The sequence below is a fragment of the Chrysemys picta genome, chromosome 2 (genome assembly GCF_011386835.1).
Source record: "Chrysemys picta bellii isolate R12L10 chromosome 2, ASM1138683v2, whole genome shotgun sequence".
Taxonomy (NCBI): Eukaryota; Metazoa; Chordata; order Testudines; family Emydidae; genus Chrysemys; species Chrysemys picta.
In genome coordinates, this window is record NC_088792.1 from 83429207 (window position 1) to 83451016 (window position 21810).

The 21810-nt window shown below is 42.4% G+C and overlaps 1 protein-coding gene and 1 long non-coding RNA gene across 14 annotated transcripts in view; one reads left to right on the forward strand and one right to left on the reverse strand.

Annotated features, from left to right (window-relative positions):
• The window catches only part of TMEM108 (transmembrane protein 108), a 261335-nt gene that overhangs the window by 194878 nt on the left and 44647 nt on the right, over positions 1–21810 (forward strand). The window lies entirely within an intron of this gene.
• LOC122172684 (uncharacterized) lies at positions 6304–20480 on the reverse strand. Its single transcript, XR_006173206.2, has 2 exons — positions 13466–20480; positions 6304–7287 (listed from the first exon to the last, which is right to left on the reverse strand). It is a non-coding gene; the product is annotated as an uncharacterized LOC122172684 (long non-coding RNA).

Consider the following 21810-nt stretch of genomic DNA (forward strand, 5'->3'; position numbering starts at 1 on the left):
TTCTGGCCCTTCACATTTAAGCAGACTATATTGTAAAGCATATTGGCACAGGGAAAGTTCCTCTTTCAGTAGGCCAGTACCAGTAATCCAGGTACCTATCCAGTTTCTTAGCCTGGTATGTACAGTAGCTTTGTCTGATCTGAGACCCTATTATGAAAACAGTAAATGTTCCATTTAATGCTACCTGTTCATAAAGTTTATATGATTATTTAAGCATATTTCAAAAGGTGCAGAATAACAGCACTAAACCCTGCAGGTTCTGCATGCTGTGTATGAAAATGACCTGTACTGACAGGGACAGAGGTACTGAGTGCTTGCAAGTGTCATTGACTTCAATGGTAGTTGAAGGACATTCATCAGGATCAGACTACAAAATTTCCCAAAGCCCTGCATGAAACTTCAGTAGAACATTTTTGGCACTGGCCAATAGGGCTGTATTGGTATCGCTTTTCTGGGTATGAGACAAGCACCCACAGGGCATGAAGGTGATTAATGTGATGAATGTATCATATTTCAATCTTTCCTAGTACAGCAGTGCTCCCCATTCCTGTGCACTGTTCTGCACCATTCGTCTCAAAGTGGCAGAAGGGAAAGATTCTAGTCAGCATTCACGAGGAAAACCTCTCTGGAGAAAAAATGGCAGAAGTACAGACAGTGAAACTGTCAGAATAAATATCAAAATTCTGAATTGAATCCGCTCCCCCTCCCCCCCGCAGGATTCAGTCTGCCCTGATACAACCTGCTGGGTCAGTACAGTTGAACAGTTACTTGAATACTCTGTAGAATTTGTTCTCCTTGCTTATGAAAATGGTAGCTTGGGACCATAGATACTATGCGAGGATAGAGGGGGGTTATACTAGAGAAAGGTTTCAGAGTAGCAGCCGTGTTAGTCTGTATCCACAAAAAGAACAGGAGTACTTGTGGCACCGTAGAGACTAACAAATTTATTTGAGCATAAGCTTTCGTGGGCTAAAGGGTAAACCACATTTTTTATAAAATAAGAACCAGATTGAAGGCCTGATCTGAAGTCAGTGTGAGTCTTTCTGTTCACTGTAGAGGACTTTGGATTAGGCCCTAAACTTCTACACTTTTCCCTTACCAAACCCTGAATCTTTTTAACTGTTTGATTATATTATATAAAAGAACCTCTCTCTACTGTCCTATATAACCACTCCTTCCATCCCACAGTCTCATATAAATCACTCTCCGCAGCCTTCTACCTCTGAGCATCTTATTGTGGAACCAGCATATGCTATGCACAGTTCCAAGTCCCACCATGCCCCACATTGGTTTGCAGTTGTGTGGGGCTCCTCTGACAGGGTGTCCACCTACAACTACTGCTCCATAAATAATACAACCTACACTCCTGGACCATAATCTGTTTTCTGACAATGTGCCATCTGGTTACTACTACCCCAAGTGGAATACCGCAGCTATAACATGACAATACTGAGGGCATACACGAGATGTGGGGTTTTATATATATCAGTTAATACTGGATTCCAGTTCCTGGGCCACGCAAAAGCTACTCTCAGTGCAGCTCAAAGTGTGGTGCCAACTTTTTGCCCCATTTTGCTCCTATACTGTCCTGGCACAACTCAGGCTCAGTAGCAAAGCAGCTGGATGTTTGGGCCACAGTGTACACAACTTGGACACTTCCTCTTGCCCAGAGGAAAGAAGTCAACACGTGATTGCCTTTCCGTGAATCAGAAGTGGAGCTAGTGATGCTGCTGTTGTGATCTATTCCCATTTGCAGTTTTGAATTGAAAACTGACTAATATGATCATTCTTTGACTGGCAAAGCTGTAACACCACCAACATAGCTTGGAACCCGGTCAGCTCAGTAGTGGAGACCCTTTGTAATATACATGCACCATGTTTCAAAAATATTTGCATCAGCTAATGCATTTCCAGTTGAGTCCGAGGCTGCAGGCAAGCCCTAGATTTATTACCTCTGTCATGTGTAAAATAGCCTCCCTGTACCTCGCATCACCCTTCTTTCAAACCAGAAAGCTACTTACATTTTATGGCATGTTACATTATACCCATTTGCTGTCTATATGTATTATATTCTTGTATGGGTTCAAATATTAAGGGACAACTTTTTGCCTTATTTGATGCGGGGGCGGGGGGGGGGGGGGGAAGCATGCATTAGTAAAACTGCTGTCATTTATTCCATCACATCAAAGGCAAGTATGGTTGAACTAGCTAATCCATTACAAGAGAGGTAATACATCATCAGTTATTTGCTGGATACTAAATCAACCACTGGCTCAGAAGATAGACTTATGGATTTGATATGTGGAAAAGTATAGCGAATGTGCAGTCGTGATGCACAGGATTAATGTTAATATTTGCTAGTCTACAGTGATTGCGATGCATCAACATCCCCCAGCGCGCTCACATACTCTCTCCCCCCTCCCCGCCCCCCCCCGCCCCCGGTGTTCAATTTACATCCCAGCTATCAGTCACTTGCAGGGTGATCCTATCCTTCAAGATTAGCAGAACAGACACTGAAAGAGAACCAAGGGAGTGGTGTCTGTCATACTGTTGTGTCCTAGCACCTTTACACATGATGGTTACTGGAAGTTAGGTAGCTGTAGAAAGATGTTGACTCTGCAGGTCTTTTAGTATTTCCTGTTTACATTAAACTGTCATAAGATGTGAAAGTGAAGCGGGTAATTCCGCCTTCACCTATAACCCATCCACATCCCATTCAAATCACTAAAGTTTGGATGGTCTATAGGGATGTAAGTGGTGGGAAAAACTTGACCTCAGATGTTTTGATCTTTTTTTATTATTATTTAAAACAAAACATTTAAATCTGCCATTTGCCCGACGAGGTTCATTTGTGGCATGCTGTAATGTGTCTGGCTGTTTAAGCCACTGTTACAGTCCCTCCCTGAATAGCTCAGTGCATAGGGGGACTGCACTAACTGCATCCTCAGCCCAGAGTGGAAGGGGGCAGGACAGGATCCCATGGGCGCACGACAGGAGTAGTCCCTGCATTCTCGTGAGTTGTAGTTGACCCTTCGGCAGGCTTTGCAAGCGGGGGGTGAAAGGTTTCTTCCATGCCACATCAAAGGTCCAGCTATGGCATGTGTGTCAGCTTTCATTTTCTGCCAAAATAACATTTCAGGGCTTTTGTGGCCTGTTGTCAAACCATTAATGCTGCTTCACATGCAATCTTTTTGTGGCTGGATTTCATTATTTTTATAAAAGGAAAAGTCTAACAATATCCAAATTATGTACTAACCCAGTAGTTCACAACAGCTCCTTATTTAACACAACAATGCACTGTTACAACTGATTGTGTCTCTGCTTACATTGAGGTTTGGTGTGTATAGATCATGGACCCATTAAATAGCTGGCAGGTAACAGCTCCCTAAATAAACATCATCAGCCCTGGATAGTGTCTGCTCTCACTATGTGGGAGACATCATTCCTGAGCCTTGTCCTTGTATTGCAGTCAGCATGCCATGACTGCCGAATCCAGGCCAGGACTTAGGGGGACTCGGTGTGGAGACACTAAGCAGCAGGGTCTGTGTTAGACAGTCTAGGAGCTGGAGAGCCAGAAAGGCCCACAGAGTCAAAGCCTTAATAAACAGTCATCTTTGCATTTATTCATTACAGCCTAGTTCTGTCTCTTCTCTGCTACGACAGACTGTACAGTTCTGATGGGCAGTTGCCTTCTGACATTTGCCCATCCCTTGTACATCTTAAGCCACCTAGTGGTGCCCCATTAGCCCATGATGACCTCACTTTCCCTTAATGTCCATCAGTTCTTCTAGCCCCACTTTAGAAACACAGCAGAAGACTTTCATTTTAAAAGATGACCTTTCCCTTCCCCCTAATCACTAAGCAAGTCCCCCACTCTTTCTCTTCTGTTTGTTGGTATTATTACATTATATTTTTATTTTCAGCATGTATACATTTTTTATAACGGAATTATCCTACTTTGCTCTGAGGGTCCTGTTGCTGGTTGCTTTATAAATAGCATTATTATATTTTTAAATGAAAGTGCTCTATGTTCACTGAAAGCCTGCACGCTAAATCTCCTTATTAATTTGTCTCTCCACCTGTCAGTGCTCTTGTATTAGCCCCATTAGCTTAAATGGGAGTTCTGTGCATGCACCTCAGGGAGCACAGCCCCATAAATATGCATGCCCAGTAATCCATTTTTAAAGTGGAACAACATTGCTATTACAGTTAATATTTCAATACAGCAAAAATATAATGGGTTGGATTTTGCTCTCAGTTATGCCACTGCCACCCAGTTGATTTCAACGCACTGTAGTTGCATTCCTGAGAGTAACATCTCTACACTTAGTCCACATTATGAACTAATCATTCTCAAAAGATCACTGTAAGGATAAAACTGCTGTTGAGTCCTCTTGATAGCACACAAATCATCTCCCACTTCTTGTTTTAGAAACAGGCTTCAAAAATGGCAGATTTTTTCTTGGGAAGCCCTTTGGCCACCTCCATTTTCTTACCCTTGTGCTTCCCCACCTCCACCATCAAACGTGTCATGTTGCTGCATGGCTGCTGTCCCTTCTTCCTAGTGAGTTAAACTCAATGTGGTGTCTTCCGCTAGAGCACTTCAGTTTCTTTCCTGGGTTTGCCAGAAGGGTCTGCTCAAGAGTTCTTGTCCCCTGGCCTTCTATAAGATGAGCACATAGTGGACCTCCACAGTGCCCCTTGTAAGGTCAAGAAAACAGTGCTGGAAACTGCATAGGTGACGTGTTGTGATCACTGCCTCTGATTGGCTAAGAATGCGCACATAGCTAAATAGAGCTGGCTGAAAATTTTTGAATTCCAAATTGTCAACAAATTAAAGGACATTGTTTTTCACATATGGCTAGAATACCCTTTTTTTGCCTCCTCCACTCTTGACTGTTTGTCTCATCCACTTGTTGCTTTTTAGGGCCCCATTCCAATAAGGTACTTAAAGCAACTCACAGGCATAAAGTTAGGCCCATGCTTAAGTCCCTGGCTAAATCAGGGCCTTCAGCTGTAAGCTTCCGGAGCAGGGACTATGGCTCCAATTCAGCAAAGTTTTTAAGCACTTGCTTAATTCCTATTGAAGTAATTGGATTAAAACATGTGCTGAGAGTTAAGCACGTGCTTATGCTCTTTACTGACTGGGAATGGACAGCAGAATCAGGGCCTATATGTTTGTGCCTAGCGCAATGGGTCCTTGACCTATTTGAGGCCTGTAGATACCACTGCAGTAAAAATGTTCAATAAAAATAAAAAGAACCAATAGACAAATTCTATAACAGCAGCCCAGTAATTTGCTAGCACAATTTTGATTGTGGTCTGGCCTGTGAGACTGAGTATGAAAGATAAGAGCTGCAACATCTGGCAGTAGGCTGGGATGATCTGGCTGAGATCTTACAGACATTCCCTACAGTCAGCTTGGTAGAATGCTGTACCAAGTAGACAAAAACTGCCAAGGTGTCCCCTGATTTTCTAAAGATAAGAGTCAACACGGCTGATATAGGAAAGAAGAAAACCACAGTTCCAATCAGGGGCATGCAGGACCTGCTAAAGTTATTTCCATGACCCAGACTTGGGAACTGCTGACTTGACCTGGGAAAATAAAAATGGTTGTCTACAGTTAAGGTTGAGTTACAGTTTCCAGTCTCACCCGCACTTTTTGGTTGCTCATAATTTCCTCAAACAAGTTACATTTGGGATGTGTAGTTTCCATGCTTGGCCTCAGCCTAAAGATGAATATTTTGGAAAGTCTCAGCTGGGGTGGCCAACCTGAGCCTGAGAAGAAGCCAGAATTTACCAATGTACATTGCCAGAGAGCCACAGTAATACGTCACCAGTCCCCCATCAGCTCCCTCCCCTGCTCCCAGCGCCTTCCACCCGACAGCCCCGCTGATCAGCATCTCCCTCTCCCTCCCCGCACCTCCTGACCAGCTGTTTCGTGGTGTGCAGGAGGCTTTGGCGGGGAGGGAGAGGAGAGAGGGCATGGCAGGCTCAGGGGAGGGGGCGGGAAGGGGTGTAGTGGGGGCAGAGCCAGTGGTTGAGCAGTGAGCACCCCCTGGCCCATTGGAAAGTTGGCACCTGTAGCTCCATCCCCGGAGTTGGTGCCTATACAAGGAGCCGCATGTTAACTTCAGAAAAGCCGCATGTGGCTCTGGAGCCACAGGTTGGTCACCCCTGGTCTCAGCAAAATTAGTTTGGCTGTTTTTAAATTATGTGGGCCTGAAAAGAAATCCACTTTGCTTACGTGTTCTGACTGAAATGTTTGTGCTTACGTAGCTCAAAAAGGGCTGACCGCTAGGATATTTGAACACAGTTTTATAGTCCCTGGTAATGCAGTAAACAATTCACATCTGAAGAAAATCAATTCAGTATTTTCAGAGTTATACATTTAAAGTCCAAGGCCAAGTTCTGCTTTGAAATATACCAATGCAACCAGATCAAAATTCCATGGTGAGAGCAGGATTTGTCTTGGCATGTTTTGTACATATTTATTAGGATATTTGTTTTTTCCCCAACATATTAAACAGAGGCAGAGAACAGAGCGTGTCAATTTCATTCTGTGGAGAAAGCCAAATTCCATTTTTCATTGTGGTCTGTAGGTTGGAGTATAAACTTAGGAATACAGTCTATTTTCACAGCAGATATCTCAACAGTGTCAATGGTAGGTTTGCACAAGGATCAGAAGCAGAATGTGGCCCTTGGATAGTAAATAAATGTTATCATCATTTATTTAGTACTTTTTTGTTACGTTCAGCATCACTCAGTGAGAAAATATACTCACCCTGCTACTTTTGCCTTTTATTCTTCCTTTCCCATCCTCCTTTCTCTGTTTCTCTCCCTCTTCCCAGTCTTTATGTCCCTCCTATGCCCTTCTCTCTTCATTTCCTTCCTTACAGCAATTCCCACTACGCGTGGGCTTCACTCTCACTAACTTCCCCATTCCGTTTGCCACAGTAATCAGCAATTAAATAATGTTTACATGATAGTGTCCTTTAGAGTTAACACCCTAGTGAGGTTAGATGGGGGCCAGAAATTTATTTTTAAACCAAAAACAAGAACAACCAAAATCTTAGATTCTTCATAATCTGAATATGTCAGGTGGGACTGGATCTGGACTGTGATTGGGTATGTAACACTCCTGATTTAATGGATATTGTGGTTTCAGTCAAGCTGGGGACTTGCATAAAACTCCAGATGCCCTGGGGGTATTAGCATGGCAATCTTCAGCATTACGCTCCTTCATCTGGAAATCAGTTGTTTGGTCCAAGATTCATCATGTAGTAACTGCAAATAAAAGATCAAGAAAAAAGGATATGTTAAAGCTCCTGGTGTTCATGTCAGATCTTCAGAATCCAAAATTGTCCAGTTGCTGATTGACATCAGATTGTCATATACTGGACCATAAAAACTTAAAATGAATAACAGATAAAGAGAAAATGCTAGACTCATTACAAGAAGCCCCCCGAAGGTGCAATCCCTCCCCAAGGCAATGTGATGCTGCTTTCTGTGCCAGTGGTTAAATGCAGCAGTTTGGCCCTCAGTCAGTGTGCTTTTTCTCTCTTGTTTTTCATTCCGGGGTGAATAAAGGTCAGAATACGTCAGCCTAGATTTTTAGCCAACCCATTCTGAATTATTTTACCTTCTGTGCATTTCAATCAGGTGCTTTACATTATTCAGATGTTATATATCTGTGCTTGAATTGACCCTCGGTCACTCTGTGTGGGTATGTTTAGCATGAAGCATGGTTATAATTTTTGGCTTTACTTGGCATGGACAGGCATACTTATAAAGGTATTTAGCCTTCATGAGCTCAATGATCCAGATATTTTGTTTATGGTATTTTTCTATATGTACATATGATGCCACCCATATTAGAGAATTTTGCCCGGAGGTCTGCAATAGAATCTAGCAAAGAGTCTATCATGCAGTTTATCTTAGAGCTAATAAAATAGTGAGTGCAGAAGCAATTATCTAGCTCATTCTTCTCCAGGATTTATGAGACTGGAGAATACTCATATATCATGCATATTTCAGATTACTTATCTATTCTCAGCATGTTTTGTTCCAGTCCATAGAAAATTATCTCTTATTCCAACCAGTGTCACTAGCATTGTTAAGTTCTGACAAACTAAAACTCCTGTTGACTCTAATGGGAGGTGAATCTGGATCTAGCTAAGTCATGCACCGCATTCTTCCACAAAATTCTTCTAACTTATGGAATGGAAATGAAATGTAAGAAGAAACAAAAACAATCACCACCACCAAAAGGCCCAACCAAGTTCCCCAAAGCTTTAATTGTAGTGGGCTTTTTAAAAATAAATTGATGTGAAGATTTCTTCTTTGGGCAAGAAACATCTTCAGAATAATCTCACACACATCATTGGAAGGGACATAAATGCTAAGCCCTCAGGCAGATGCCAAGGTTAAACTCGAAGAACTGGTTGGCATAAGTGCCATTAATAACTCCTCTCTTCTGAAAGTCAGGATTGATTATATCCATTCCTACAAATGAGTGGGTGAGGCATTTTTTTAAAATGCAGATTATGATTGGTTATTTCCCCCCCAAAACACAAAAACATTATCCAGCATTTCCTACCCAGCCCCAGTCATTCATGGCAATCAGTGTGTTTCTGTAAGGCTGTTCACTCAACAGCACTTTGTTAGGAGTGGGGGGGTAGGAAAAGCACATGTTGACATGCTCCTGTTAATGAATTATGCCAGTTATTGCACTCACGATTTTCCACCATTAAAATTATTGCTCTTCAATTCTGGCTTTAAATGTGTTGTACAGATGTTCTGGAGCTCTTGGCTTTGCAACTTTCCAAATACTTGAGCCAGCTCCTCAGCTGGTCAGAATTTGCACTGCTCCATTAATTTCAATTGCACAAACGGACTTACGCCTGCTGAGGATTTGATTCATTGTTTTAAAGGACTGGTGGTAAGGTGGTAGAGTGGGTTACCTAGACCAGCAACTAAAACCAAAAAAGACTACACTGGGGCTGCTCACTCGACCACCCCTTGGGGATGGAGGGACAAATGAGATGCCAGTGCAACATTGTGGCCAAAAGGGCTAATGCAGTCCTTGGATGCATGAACAGGAGAATCTCCAGTAGGAGTAGAGACATGTGCCCACTGCTGGAATACTGTGTCCAGTTCTGGTGCCCACAATTCAAGAAGGATGTTGATAAATTGGAGAGGGAGAAGAGCTATGAGAATGATTAAAGGATTAGAAAACCTGTTTTATAGTGATAGATTCAAGCAACTTAATCTACTTATTTTAACAAAGAGAGAGATAAGGGGTGACCTATTACAGTCTATAAGTACCTACTTGGATATCAAATATTTAATAATGGGCTCTTCAGTCTAGCGAAGAAGGTATAACACAATCTAATGGCTGCAAGTTGAAGCTAGACAAATTCAGACTGGAAATAAGGCATAAATGTTCAACAGTCAGAGTAAAAAAGCATTGGAACAACTTACCTAGGGTCAGGATGGAGTCTCCATCATTCACAATTTTAAAATCAAGATTGGAGGTTCTTCTAAAAGATCTGCTCTAGGAAATATCTGGAGGCAGTTCTATGGCCGGTGCTATACAGGAGATCAGACTAGGTGATCACAGTGGTCTCTTCTGGCATTGGAATCTGAGTCTATGAATCGGAGCCTCCTACCTGTTTGTAATGCTACGTGCTATAGGAGGATACAGACTCTGCTTCCTCTCTACACTTCCCTTTTTGTTTTGTCCAACAGAATTTAAAAGTAAATGGTAATTTTTCTATGAGTTTTTCAAGCCACCTTCTAGTATTTAATAATTATATTCCTCTATAGAATTCCATTGGGCAATTTAAAAATGTTATAGCAAGGATATGAGTCGTTATTAAATTCCACAAGTTTTAAAGAATAATGTCGATAGATCCCTATTGGTTTCATCCCTAGGAAATTCTATAGGATTCTTCCAAAATGACCCACAGACATTAGCACGCCGAATGGAGCGGGACTATTCCCTCTCTCATCCCCATAACTGGTCATGCATGGAAGGAGGGTAGCGTATTGCACAATTGGTGTAGCTACTGTGCCACTGGGAGCAACCCAGACAAATCTATGCTGAGTCTGCCACACTTGAGTGCACCAGACACACAATCCATAGTCTTACGGTGAAACCTTTTTCTCTCCAAGCCTTTATCCTGGAGCACAAGTTAGAGGTTTTACATAAACATGTCAAACAGCAAAAAAGCAGCTCTGGCTATCCCCTAGCTCTCTAGCAACAAGGAATGGTGCAGTGTAGTGCCTGTTCAGAGCGGCCAAACGGTTGTGCCCATCTGGGCACATCTCTCACTGGTGAGAAGTCATTGATTTCCCTATCAGATTTGCTCTATCTTACACTTGGCTGCTTATTGTCCCAAGGGGCTGTTTCAGCAACCAAGAACTGCTGGAGCGCAACCCCCTCCCCCAGCCACATCTCTGGCACACACCCGGCATCAGGTGGTCTGACTCAGTGTGGCATTGAGCTGTTAAGATAGCTCTACCTTATCTGGAGAATTCCCTTACATCTCCCTGGTGACTGCATCCATGGGCTTTGTTTAGAACATCTAAAGGAGCTGTAAGGCAGTGAAGCATCTGGTTTTCCATTAATAAAAGTTTCACTTCCAGATTCTCATGCACTAGCAGAAGGTCATGTGTTTGGACTGCAGGGTAATGTTTAATTTCATACATACATCCGTCAACATTTAAATTTTAAAAATAATTCATAGAAATGTTTTTAGTTGGATCAGGTTATTTAACCGCACTTGGCAGAGATATCACATCTAGAATGTTGTTGTTCAACTGTTTTTGAGTTTTTGTGCACAAAAAGATCTTAAACACTTTCTCTGACTCCGAAATGGCTGAATGAATTTTCCTTACATTCCTCCTTCTCCACCCCCAAATCCTCCTGACATATCACATCTGGACTGAGTGCAACCATTGCAAGTTTCAGCTCACACCATTATCATGACAGTTGTGAGTCTGTTGAAAATACAGGGTTATTATGGAAGTCATAATCTTAGCCACCACTTTAACTATAGGAAATATTAACTATAGCTTTCACACAACTAGGAAACTCTGCCATATATATTTTGTAATATGATTAAAAGATTTCACACATAAAAAGATATTACAGGGATAAGTTGTTGAGAAACAAATGAGGTTAGCTAATCTGCTCTAAATTAAAAGAATGAGGCTGGATCTTGTTTTCCACTACCTGGTGCATGCCACATAGCTTGGCAAATCAGTTACTGCCTTTGACACATGCATGCTCAGCAGATGATTTTTCAAGATACACTCTGAAAAACCCAAGTGGCCAAAACTGAGCCGTGGTGAAAACAGAGACCTTCAATTGCCTGCTTACACCAAGGCTGAATTTGACTCAAGGAAACTAATAACCTATGCAGTTGGAGCCTCTGGAAAAGGGTCCTGGGCTACTGCCAATGAAATGAGACACTTCTGTCTTGCCAAATGTATTTTTTCATAATTATCAGCGTATGGAACTGAATTGTGCAAAGGCCCTTAACGATGAGTCTCCACTTCTGGCTGTACAATAAAACGGTATTCATTGAAAGCATTAATTTATAGAGGCATAATTTCACATGGGGCCTCTAGCAAGGGATGGTTTATGGTGTAAGTAAGTATACAGTGTTCATCAGTAACTTTCATGTTCAACTGCAGCGTCTAGTTGGGGACAAATCACTACCTAGTGTTCCTGTTTCATTTTGTTCTCTTTATGTTTTATTTCCCGGCTGACAAATATCTCAGACCCAAGGTCACCTTAAGGAAATAGTTGTAATGCGATAGAAATGTCGCAGTAGGTGCTGCTGTGCTTCTGGCAATGTAATTGACAGTGAGCGAATGCGCAGGAACAGCTCCCAGCAGGGAAACTTTGAATAAATATACAGTAAATAAACCAAAACACCAGAGGCAGAATAGGAGAGAGACATATCTGCATGAGGAATGTGCTACATATAACACCAGACACCATTGGTAGTTTGTCTATAAGGGAGTAGTTACACTGTTCCCTTTCCACTCGCCACACCCCCTTCGGGAAGGTATTCATCACATGTACAGCTTTAAGCACGTGTGTAGTTCCATTGACGTGAATGAGAATCTTCACTTGCTTAAGTAACTGACTGAATCAGGGTCCAAAACATTTATTTAAGAAGTTAAAATATTTAGGGCCACATTCAGATCCTGTTGAAAACAGTGGGCCAGATTTTGACCTTAGTTACAACACTCATAGATTCATAGGGTGGGATTCAGGAAGGGACCTAGGCATTGCAACACTAAGTGTCACAGCACCTAACTTTTAGGCATCTGAAAAGATCAGAGGAATAACACCGTGATCCACAAAGCTGATTTAGGTGTCTGGGCTTCCTATACAATGCATGGGATTGAGAGGCACCATAGAATGGATCCACAAAAGCCAGCAGACTAGGCGCAGAGCCACATAAGCTACATCTCTCACACCTTGGGAGATGCCCATGACAGGGATGTGTGCTAAGCTCCACCCCTTTCCCAGAGTCAGGCTCCTAAGTCTGGGCTGCAGGAAAGTGCTTGTCTCTGCTTAGCAATGCATGAATAGGAATCAGCTGCCTGGAGTCAGGCTGCTTAGATGCCTAAGCCACTTCTCCACACAAAATGGCCAGAGGAGGAGGAGGTGGGGGTGCCCACCTTATAACTTTTAGCCTCATGGTTAGAGCACTCACCTGGGATGTGGGGGACCCAGCCTCAATTAATTCCCCCTGTCATGGAGTTTGGGGGAAACAAGGCCCTCCACCCCCAGCTTCCTGCAATTCACCATGACTCTCAGCCAGCCCGTAAAACAGAAGGTTTATTTAGACGACAGGAACACAGTCCAAGACAGGTCTTGCAGGTACAGACAACAGGAACCCCTTAGTCAGGTCCATCTTAGGGGGGGGAGGGGCAGGGAGGCCAGAGCCCTGTCTGGGCTCCCTTTCATTTTCCCAGCCAGCTCCAAACTGAAAACTCTCCAGCCCCTCCTCTCCCTTTGTCTCCTTCCCGGGCCAGGAGGTCACCTAATCTCTTTGTTCTCCAACACCTTCAGTTGGCACCTTTGCAGAGAAGGGGCCCAGGCCATCAGTTGCCAGGAGACAAGGTGTCGGCCATTCTCTGTGCAGACAGCATCACACTGGCTCCCTAGGGCTCTGCGACAATCACACACCCCTAGACACTCGAGAAATGCACAGGGGAAACTGAGGCACCCACACAGCACTCAGAGAAAACATTAAGAACATTCCCACTTTGTCACCCCCCCCCCCGCCTGAGGGAGAGAGAGGATTTTAACAGAGTTCAGTAGTTCTATTTGCTATCACTTGAGACAAAGAGTTACATATAAAATTAAATCATAACACATGTACTCCAGAGCCTAGATTTATCTAACAAGATTCCCTCCTGTCTATGAAGTTTATCTTACCCAAAGTTGTTCTCCCAGCGTTTAACAGCCTGGCTGGCTGTGAGCCTTTTTTCATGAAGCAAATCCACGGTCAGCTTACTTCCTAAGTGAAGGATTCATCATGATCCTCTGTATCCCCAGTTATACATCCCTTGTCTGCACTTGTAAACAGGATAACCCCCACTGCTTGTGTTTTCCTGTCTAGGGTCTCTCCTGGACACTTTGCACTCACTTGATTAGCATTTTCCTCAGACTGTAAATGGATGCCCATGGTGCACTCAGTTTATATGTAGACAGACAGATAAACATCTTTTGCCTGAAAGAAACTTGTTTAACAAGTTCTGGTGACCGGCCCCAACTCAGAGACCTTAAAAACATGTTTTTCAGGGTATATATACATAATTCTTCACACGTTATCCATACATACATCTCGCAATTATGATGACCAGTGTGACACAGGCTTTTGGTATAGACCTTTCATGACACTCTTTGGCAAACTAATATGTAGATATCAGTCCCAAGGGAATCCTGTAACTCATGCACCCCTGTATCCTCTGCCACATGGCACTAAGAGATCCCTGAGTCACAGTGACCTCCTGTGTATCACAGGCCATTAGGGTGACCAGATGTCCCGATTTTATAGGGACAGTCCTGATTTTGGGGGCTTTTACTTATATAGGCACCTATTGCCCCCCACCCCCTGTCCTGATTTTTTACAGTTGCTATCTGGTCACCCTACAGGCCATTAAATTTCACCCAGTTACCCCGGTATTGAGCCCAATAATTTATGCCTGACTAAACTTGCAGAAGAGCATTCAGTCATGATTTAAAGACATCAAGAGATGGAGACTCCACCAATTCCCTTGGTAATTTGTGCCAGTGGTTAAAAATTGTGCCTTATTTGTAATTTGAATCTGCCTGGCATCAGCTTCTAGCCATTGTTATGCCTTTCTCAACTAGATTGAAGAGTCCTTTAGAACCTAGTAGTCTCTCCCCATGAAGGTACTTACATATTGACTTCAGTGGAGTTATGTATTTACGCCAGTGTTAATGAGGCCAGAATTTGTCTGGAAAAGGGTTGGTTTTTTTGGCATTGGCTTCACTGGGACCAGAATTGGTCTCTTGAGCAAGTTTTTCTTTATTTTATTCCAACCTAGCCCACCCCTTTCCAACCACTCATATTGATTTGGGTTAAAACAGGCCACTTTATCTTAAAGTTATGTTTGCTGCATAGTGCTCATTTATATCCTCCCCCCCCTTCTATAGCTTGACCTTTAATAGGGGTAAGGAAGTGGCTGTTGCTAATATATTCACTTTGCCACTGTAGTCAATGTTAATGCAAAGACTAATGTTCTCCTGCAGCTGTTGCAGTGATGTGTCATGCGTAGTGTTCTGTCTCTAAACAGAATTGGCTTTCTGTATTGCACTTACAGTGTGAATAATTTCACTGTTATGGTACAATGACAGCTGAAGATGCTTAAAAAAAGAGAGAGAGAGGAGAAAATGTGATAAGTGAAAGTGTGGCAACAAGACACTTATGTCAGCATTACTATTACATTTGAGGGAATGTAACATTTGATCGCCATACAGATCTTCTAAAATGCAAACACTGTATGTCCAATGAGAACACAGAGTGATGTTAATTGTAATTGGTTCAAAATGCTTCAACACAGAGTTTTTACTTTGTCATTAGCTCCCCTGTGCTGTAGTTTTAAGGTTATTCTTTGAACACAATAAAATTTAAAGCAAGGAAAGCTAGTATAAGAGCAACACAGACATTTTTATTAACTGTTTCATCCATGAAACAATCTTCCTAAATGCACACTTGTATTTTTGCACTTACATCATATTTTTTAAAAAAATCACAGGAGTTTACAAAGTCCTGTTTGTGGGTCAGGGAAGGGGATCTGAATTACTCTCTGTGAGCCAGCGCTTGAACACATGTTGAGGGGGCCGCTGGTAGAGTTATCTCCTTTCTGCTACGCTCCATTGGGGCAGCCGGTTAAGCTAACTGCAGCTGATGGTGCGGGTACTTAGCTGACATTTTAATTATTTCAATGGACAAATCAGTAGCATGCAGCAATACAGCAATCAGAGCATAGGGCTAGGAATTAAAGGGTAAAAGTGTGTAGCGCAGACACCTTGACATTTGGCCCAGATCCTCAAAGATATTTAGGTACCTAATTTCGATTGATTTCAATGGAAGTCATGAGCCTAAAACCTTTGAGGATCTGTATTTTAAGGGGAAAATCCAGACTGCCTCAGGAAATAGTTGTGGTGGAGCAAGGTGGTACATTTCCCTTTGAAGCAGCACTCAGCCAATGTCCCAACAAGATTTGATGGGGATGGAATCAGACTGAATAATCAGAGGGTTTTTAGAGCTGTCGGTCTAACACCTTTCAAGAAACTGCAGAAGTGACTGCGTTCCAGAGATGGGTGAAGTGATTTCTGTCTCCTACATATATAAGGGAACGGTTTAGCTCTTCTATTCAGGCAACACGGGTATTTTACCAAGAGTAAGGAATGCAAGTGTTAAGGTATTCCTAGGGTTTCCATCAGCCCCAATCCGTGGCTCCAGGGAAGCTTGTCAGGCCTGGAGGTGGGCTTTCAGTGGGAGGAACTCCATGCAGTAAGGGTAGCACTCAGAAGCAAGCAGAGGCAGGGCTCTCAGACTGGGGGGGCCCTGTGGCACCAACTGACCTATGGCTTGCAAGCACTCCTGCGTGAGCCCTCTGTGGAGAAAGATGGGCGGGGCTGGGTCTCTTTGTTGAAATCCCCTAGGATTAATCCCTTATCTTTACTCTCACTGAAGAGTGAGAACTGGGACTGCATGACTGCTTCCCTCTCCCTTGCTCTAGGAAGGGGGCTGGGGAAGTAGTTTGCTTTTGTTGGGAATGCTTTACATCCTGCCAGGGGGCAGACTTCTTAAATGACACAGCTGGAGTGCTGCACCCTAGAACCAGACCACAGGGTTGTGCCCGCCCACAGAATGAGGTAAGGGAAGGCCCCAAGGGGATGACTTTGAGATGTTAACCTTTGCCAAGGCTAATATGACAGTCTGACTCCAACCCAACAAAGCACTTGATATTATTAAGGCTTTTTTTAGTAAGGCCGCCTGACATTCTCATAAGCAAACTAGGGAAATGTGATTTAAATTAAATTACTATAAGGTGGGTGCACAACTGATTGAAAGACTGTATTAAAGAGAAGATATCAGTGGTTCACTGTGAAACTGGGAGGGCGTATCTAGTGGGATCCTGCAGGGGTCAGTCCTGGGTTCAGTGCTATTCAATAGTTTCATTAATGATGGGGTAATAGAGAGGAGAGTATAGTTGCTCTTAAATTTCTTAAAGAAATTCAATAAAGACAAGGGTGTAGTACTACACTTAGGAAGGAAAAATCAAATGCACAACTACATAATGGGAAATAACTGGCTAGGTGATGGTACTGCTGAAGAGGATCTGGGGGTTACAGTGGATCACAAACGGAATGAGTCAGCAAAGTGATGGAGTTGCAAAAAAGGCTAGTTATTCTGGGGTATATTAACAGGAATGTTGTATGTAAGACACGGGAGGTAACTGTCTCACTGTGCTTGGCACTGATGAGGCCTCAACGGAAATACTGTGTCCATTTCTGGGTGCCAGACTTCAGGAAGGATGTGGATAAATTAAAGAGAGGCCAGAGGAGAGCAACAAGAAACCTGACCTATGATGAAAGGTTAAAAAAAACCAACTGGGCATGTTTAGTCTTGAGAAAAGAAGATTAAGGGCGGGACCTGGTAACAGTTTTCATATATGTTAAAGGTTGTTATATAGAGGACGGTGATCAATTAATTGTTCTCCATGCCCCCTGGAGATAGGACAAGAAGTAATGGGCTTAATCTGCAGCAAGGGAAATGTAGGTTAGATATTAGGAAAAACTTTCTAACTATAAGAGTAGTTAAATTCTGGAGCAGGCTTCCAAGGGAGGCTGTGAAGGGTTTTAAGAAACCTGTCTGGGGTAGTCTAGATTTCCTTGGTCCTGCCAATGTCCCTTCCAGCACTCTGTTTGTATGATTCGAGGTGTGTAACTTTATGCACACAAGCAGTCCATTGAAACGGGCAGTCAAAAGGACTACTTTCAGGCTTAAAGTTATGCATTGTGTTTAAGTGCTTTGCTGCATCTATGCATGTACACCTCTACCTCGATATAACGCTGTCCTCGGGAGCCAAAAAATCTTACCGCATTATAGGTGAAACCGCGTTATATCAAACTTGCTTTGATCCGCCGGAGTGCGCAGCCCTGCCCCCCCGGAGCACTGCTTTATCGGGTTATATCTGAATTCGTGTTATATCGGGTCGCGTTATATCGGGGTAGAGGTGTATCTGTTCTTTGTAGCTACACGTGTCTACCTAGATGCCACAAACTAGATAGGAAACAACTTACAAAACTTTTCCTTGGAACTATTTTTAGTCAGTTCTGCTTTGGGGAAACTATTTCCATAGCAGTCAGTGGGTGTAAGTGGTATCCTGTATGCACCAGGTGCTTCTACAGTGTGAGGGGGAAACTGAGGCCTGAGAATATTCAAAATAACATTCAGAAACACCACCCAGACACTGTTTATTAAATTAGAAGAAATGTGCACATAAAACTAACGCCCCCATATGAAATTCAATACGTTGCAGTCAGTATGTAATGCCATTCACACTCAAATGGAGACATAAATTACCAATATGATAAACTGTATCACTGGATCAGGCAGTTATACGAAGAACCAGTACACTGTCTTCCATGTTATTGACTACTGAATTGAATTAATCAAGCAATGAATCATATCAGTACTGAATTAAGTACAAGGTGCCAGGTCCTTCCCTCATTAACAGAAATTGTGTGTTGTGTCCAGCTGAGGTCTAGCTGTGATCTCTCTTATAAGAACATAGGATTTACCATACCAGATCAGACCATCATTCCTTGTAGTTCAATATGTGACTTCAAAGGAAGGCAAAAATTCATATATCCATACCTAGCCACTTGTGCGGTGAAAAATGGGGTGAAAAACTTTCTTTATCTCTGCAGTGATCAGCTGATGTTGTGAAGCATGAGATTTGATCTCCTACAAATGTTATTACTGGTCATGAAACTGTCCAGTTCCTCTCCAGCTGCAGTATTAGATTCTCTGACTAACCTGGGCTTTGAATTCTAGTGTAGTGAATTCCCAAATTACTGCCTGTGAAAGGGATGAAATCACTGAGACACATGAAAGGCCTGTAGAAGCTCAGTCAGTGTGTCTGTAATCCTAGTATCACTTCTAACTAAGGAACTGATGTTTCTATAGCACCTGCTGCTGTAGTATATAAGCACTGACTTTCCAGAAATGATATGGAAAAAATGACACCAATCTTACTAGCGGAAGGATTAGTGGGTAACAAAATGCCTGCCTTAAACATGCTTTCTTGGGCTGGCACCACATCTTTCAGACCGTGTTTGGAAGCATCGTTGTAGAGAGAGGATATTTCTCCAGAACCTTCCCATGAGAGAGCTCCATCCTCCCCATGATGTCACACTACATGAAGATAAATGCCAAGGTCATAGGGGGCTCAGAAGTAACGAAGTTAGATAGCATTCAAGTTCCAATACTTCTACTTGCTTCCTCTTTGAGGAATTTCTTGCTAGAACGCCTCTTCCCTAACCTCCACTTCAGGACCCCCTCAGGTAGAGTCCTCTCCTTATGTTCAAACCCATTTTTATAAATCTAATGAAAGCAGGAATCTCCCTGGAGATTTGTTCCTGTCATGTTTAGTTCATGGGTTTCAAACAAAGCTGGAGGGAGAAATATTACAGGCAAATAAAATAATCATTGCTGGTTGTAAAAAAGAGAGAGACACACCACATTGAGACTGAAGTAACAGTCCATAAAGGAACCACTTTTTCTATGACATAAGTCAAGGTAAATTAACTATGCAAGATATGGCTCTCATGCTGTGCAAACTAGCCAAGAATTAATATCATTGTGCTTGATTTTACAATTCTCGTTGAGCCCAAACTCCCAGGCATATCAATGGGAATTCTGAGTAAGTACATCCTGTGGAAGTTAGATCTGAAAAAGATTTCTTATGTCATCTAGTTTTCACCTCGTGCCAATTAAATATTGTTCTCTCTATAGCATGTTTTCTGATGCTTTGTAGAGTCTGGTTTTAAAATGTCTCAAGAAATGAGATTTCCACTGCTTCCGCCTAGAGACTATTTCACAGTCTGATAGATCTCATCATTAGAAATAGTCTAATTTTTACCTTTTCCTAGTTTCATCCATTGCTCCTTTATGTATTCCCTTAATGTAACACCCTAAACATTTCCTTTCTCTGGTTGATAGTTATCTCATCCAAATATGTGTAGGAACTGTGTCTGGCTTTTATTTTGGAGGAGACTCCTTAAAATAGTTTTAAATCCTTTTGTCCCCCTCTTATTGCTGTAAATGAAATTGATACCCTTGACTGAGTCAGCATTTGTGACACCAAGTAAATCCCTTCTTTGACAAGGTCCCATTTTAGCTTTCCAACATGCAGTATGGCTAGTTATGCAATTGTCAAAGCTCTTCATAAAGTCATATGACATTGACAGTAGGTCTTAGTAGCCAAAGGTTGTACAGTCACATCAATAGTATCTGCAGCACTAAGTGCAGATGAAAGAAAAGCCAGCTGCACATCCATTCTGTCTCCCTTGGCAACAGCATCCTGCCAACAAGAGCGCTGCCAAGTAAGGGCTGGAGAGGGAGGGACATGGATTACAAAATTAGGGATGGGCAAGCCATGTGTGAAGTGGAAGCATTCAGACCAAGAAACATCTTGCAAATTCAGGTTTCTTTCACAAATGTTCTTGAAATAGTTTTGCTTGTTCTCTTTCTTTTTGGATACTGATATTAAAAGCATCCTTGCCCCTGTAGCAATTTTTTAAATAAATAGTGTCTAAAATACCAAAAGACTCCAATCAGTATCTCTATAATATAGGACCATATTATTTCCACCCACTGCACACCACACAGGTAAGAAATCTGTAGTAAGTTACTACATACTTATGCAGCAAATCCTCCAGATCAGGTTTGTGTTTTAGTGGCATGCTGCCGTTTGGTATTCTTGTTGCAATATGACCAAGATATGTGCAACAAGGTTTTATACAAGTACTGAGTTCTAGGAATTGGTAAATAGTGATATTTGGATTCAGATTGTATTGATAGGTCTTAATTATTAGAGGCCAGTTACTAAATCTTTGTATTTCATTCTGTGTATCAACAAACAGATTTCTGAAACATTAGCTAACTTTCAATACTTTGACAGGTTTCAGAGTAGCAGCCATGTTAGTCTGTATCCGCAAAAAGAACAGGAGTACTTGTGGCACCTTAGAGACTAACAAATTTATTAGAGCATAAGCTTTCGTGGACTACAGCCCACTTCTCTGTATGCATCCGAAGAAGTGGGCTGTAGTCCACGAAAGCTTATGCTCTAATAAATTTGTTAGTCTCTAAGGTGCCACAAGTACTCCTGTTCTTTTTTCAATACTTTGTATGCTTCAGAATATCTAAATCCTGAACTTACCAATATTTGAGAAGTGTGAAACTACCTTGGCTCTCAGAGGATGATGTGGCAGCTCTTGATAGGCAAACTGCTGAAGAAGAAGCTGAAGTTGTAATTAAAAATTTAAAATCCAATAAAGCTCCAGGTCCCGATGGGTTTTCTGAGGAGTATTACAGAGCTCTAAAGCAAGTGTTGATCCTTATTTTAACTGAATTGTGTAATGGTATATTGCAGGGGAACCAGATTCCAGATTCATGGAGAGGCAAAAATTGTGGTAATTTCTGAAGAAGTAAAAGATTGTGCACCAGACAGACCTATTTCTTTTATGAGAATGCTAAAATTTATGCCAAGGTGCTAGCAAACAGACTGCCATCTTGCCCAAGTATGTTCACCCTGTCCCATCTGGGTTCATTGCTGGCAGACATCTCTCTGGTATCAGAACTCTGAATTTGATCTATAATGTTAATTCTAGCAATTCTTCCTGTGTTCTTTCTTTGAATGCTGAGAAAGTCTTCACCTGGCCACAGTGGGAGCACCTCAGACAGATTTTGGTAAAGTTGGCTTTTGGAAACCAATTTTCTATGGGCATATTGGCCCTGTATTCTCATCTTTAAGGCTGCATGTCTGTCACGGAGGTCACGGAAAGTCACGGACCTCCTTGACTTCTGCATTGGCTGGTGCTGGATCAGGGGCTGCCTGGGCCAGCAACAGCAGTCGTTTGGGTGTGTGAAAGAGGGCTCAGGGTTGGGGCAGAGGGTTGGGATGCGGAGCGGCATTTACCTCGGGGGAGGAAGGAGGGCTACCTGGCTCCCACCGGCA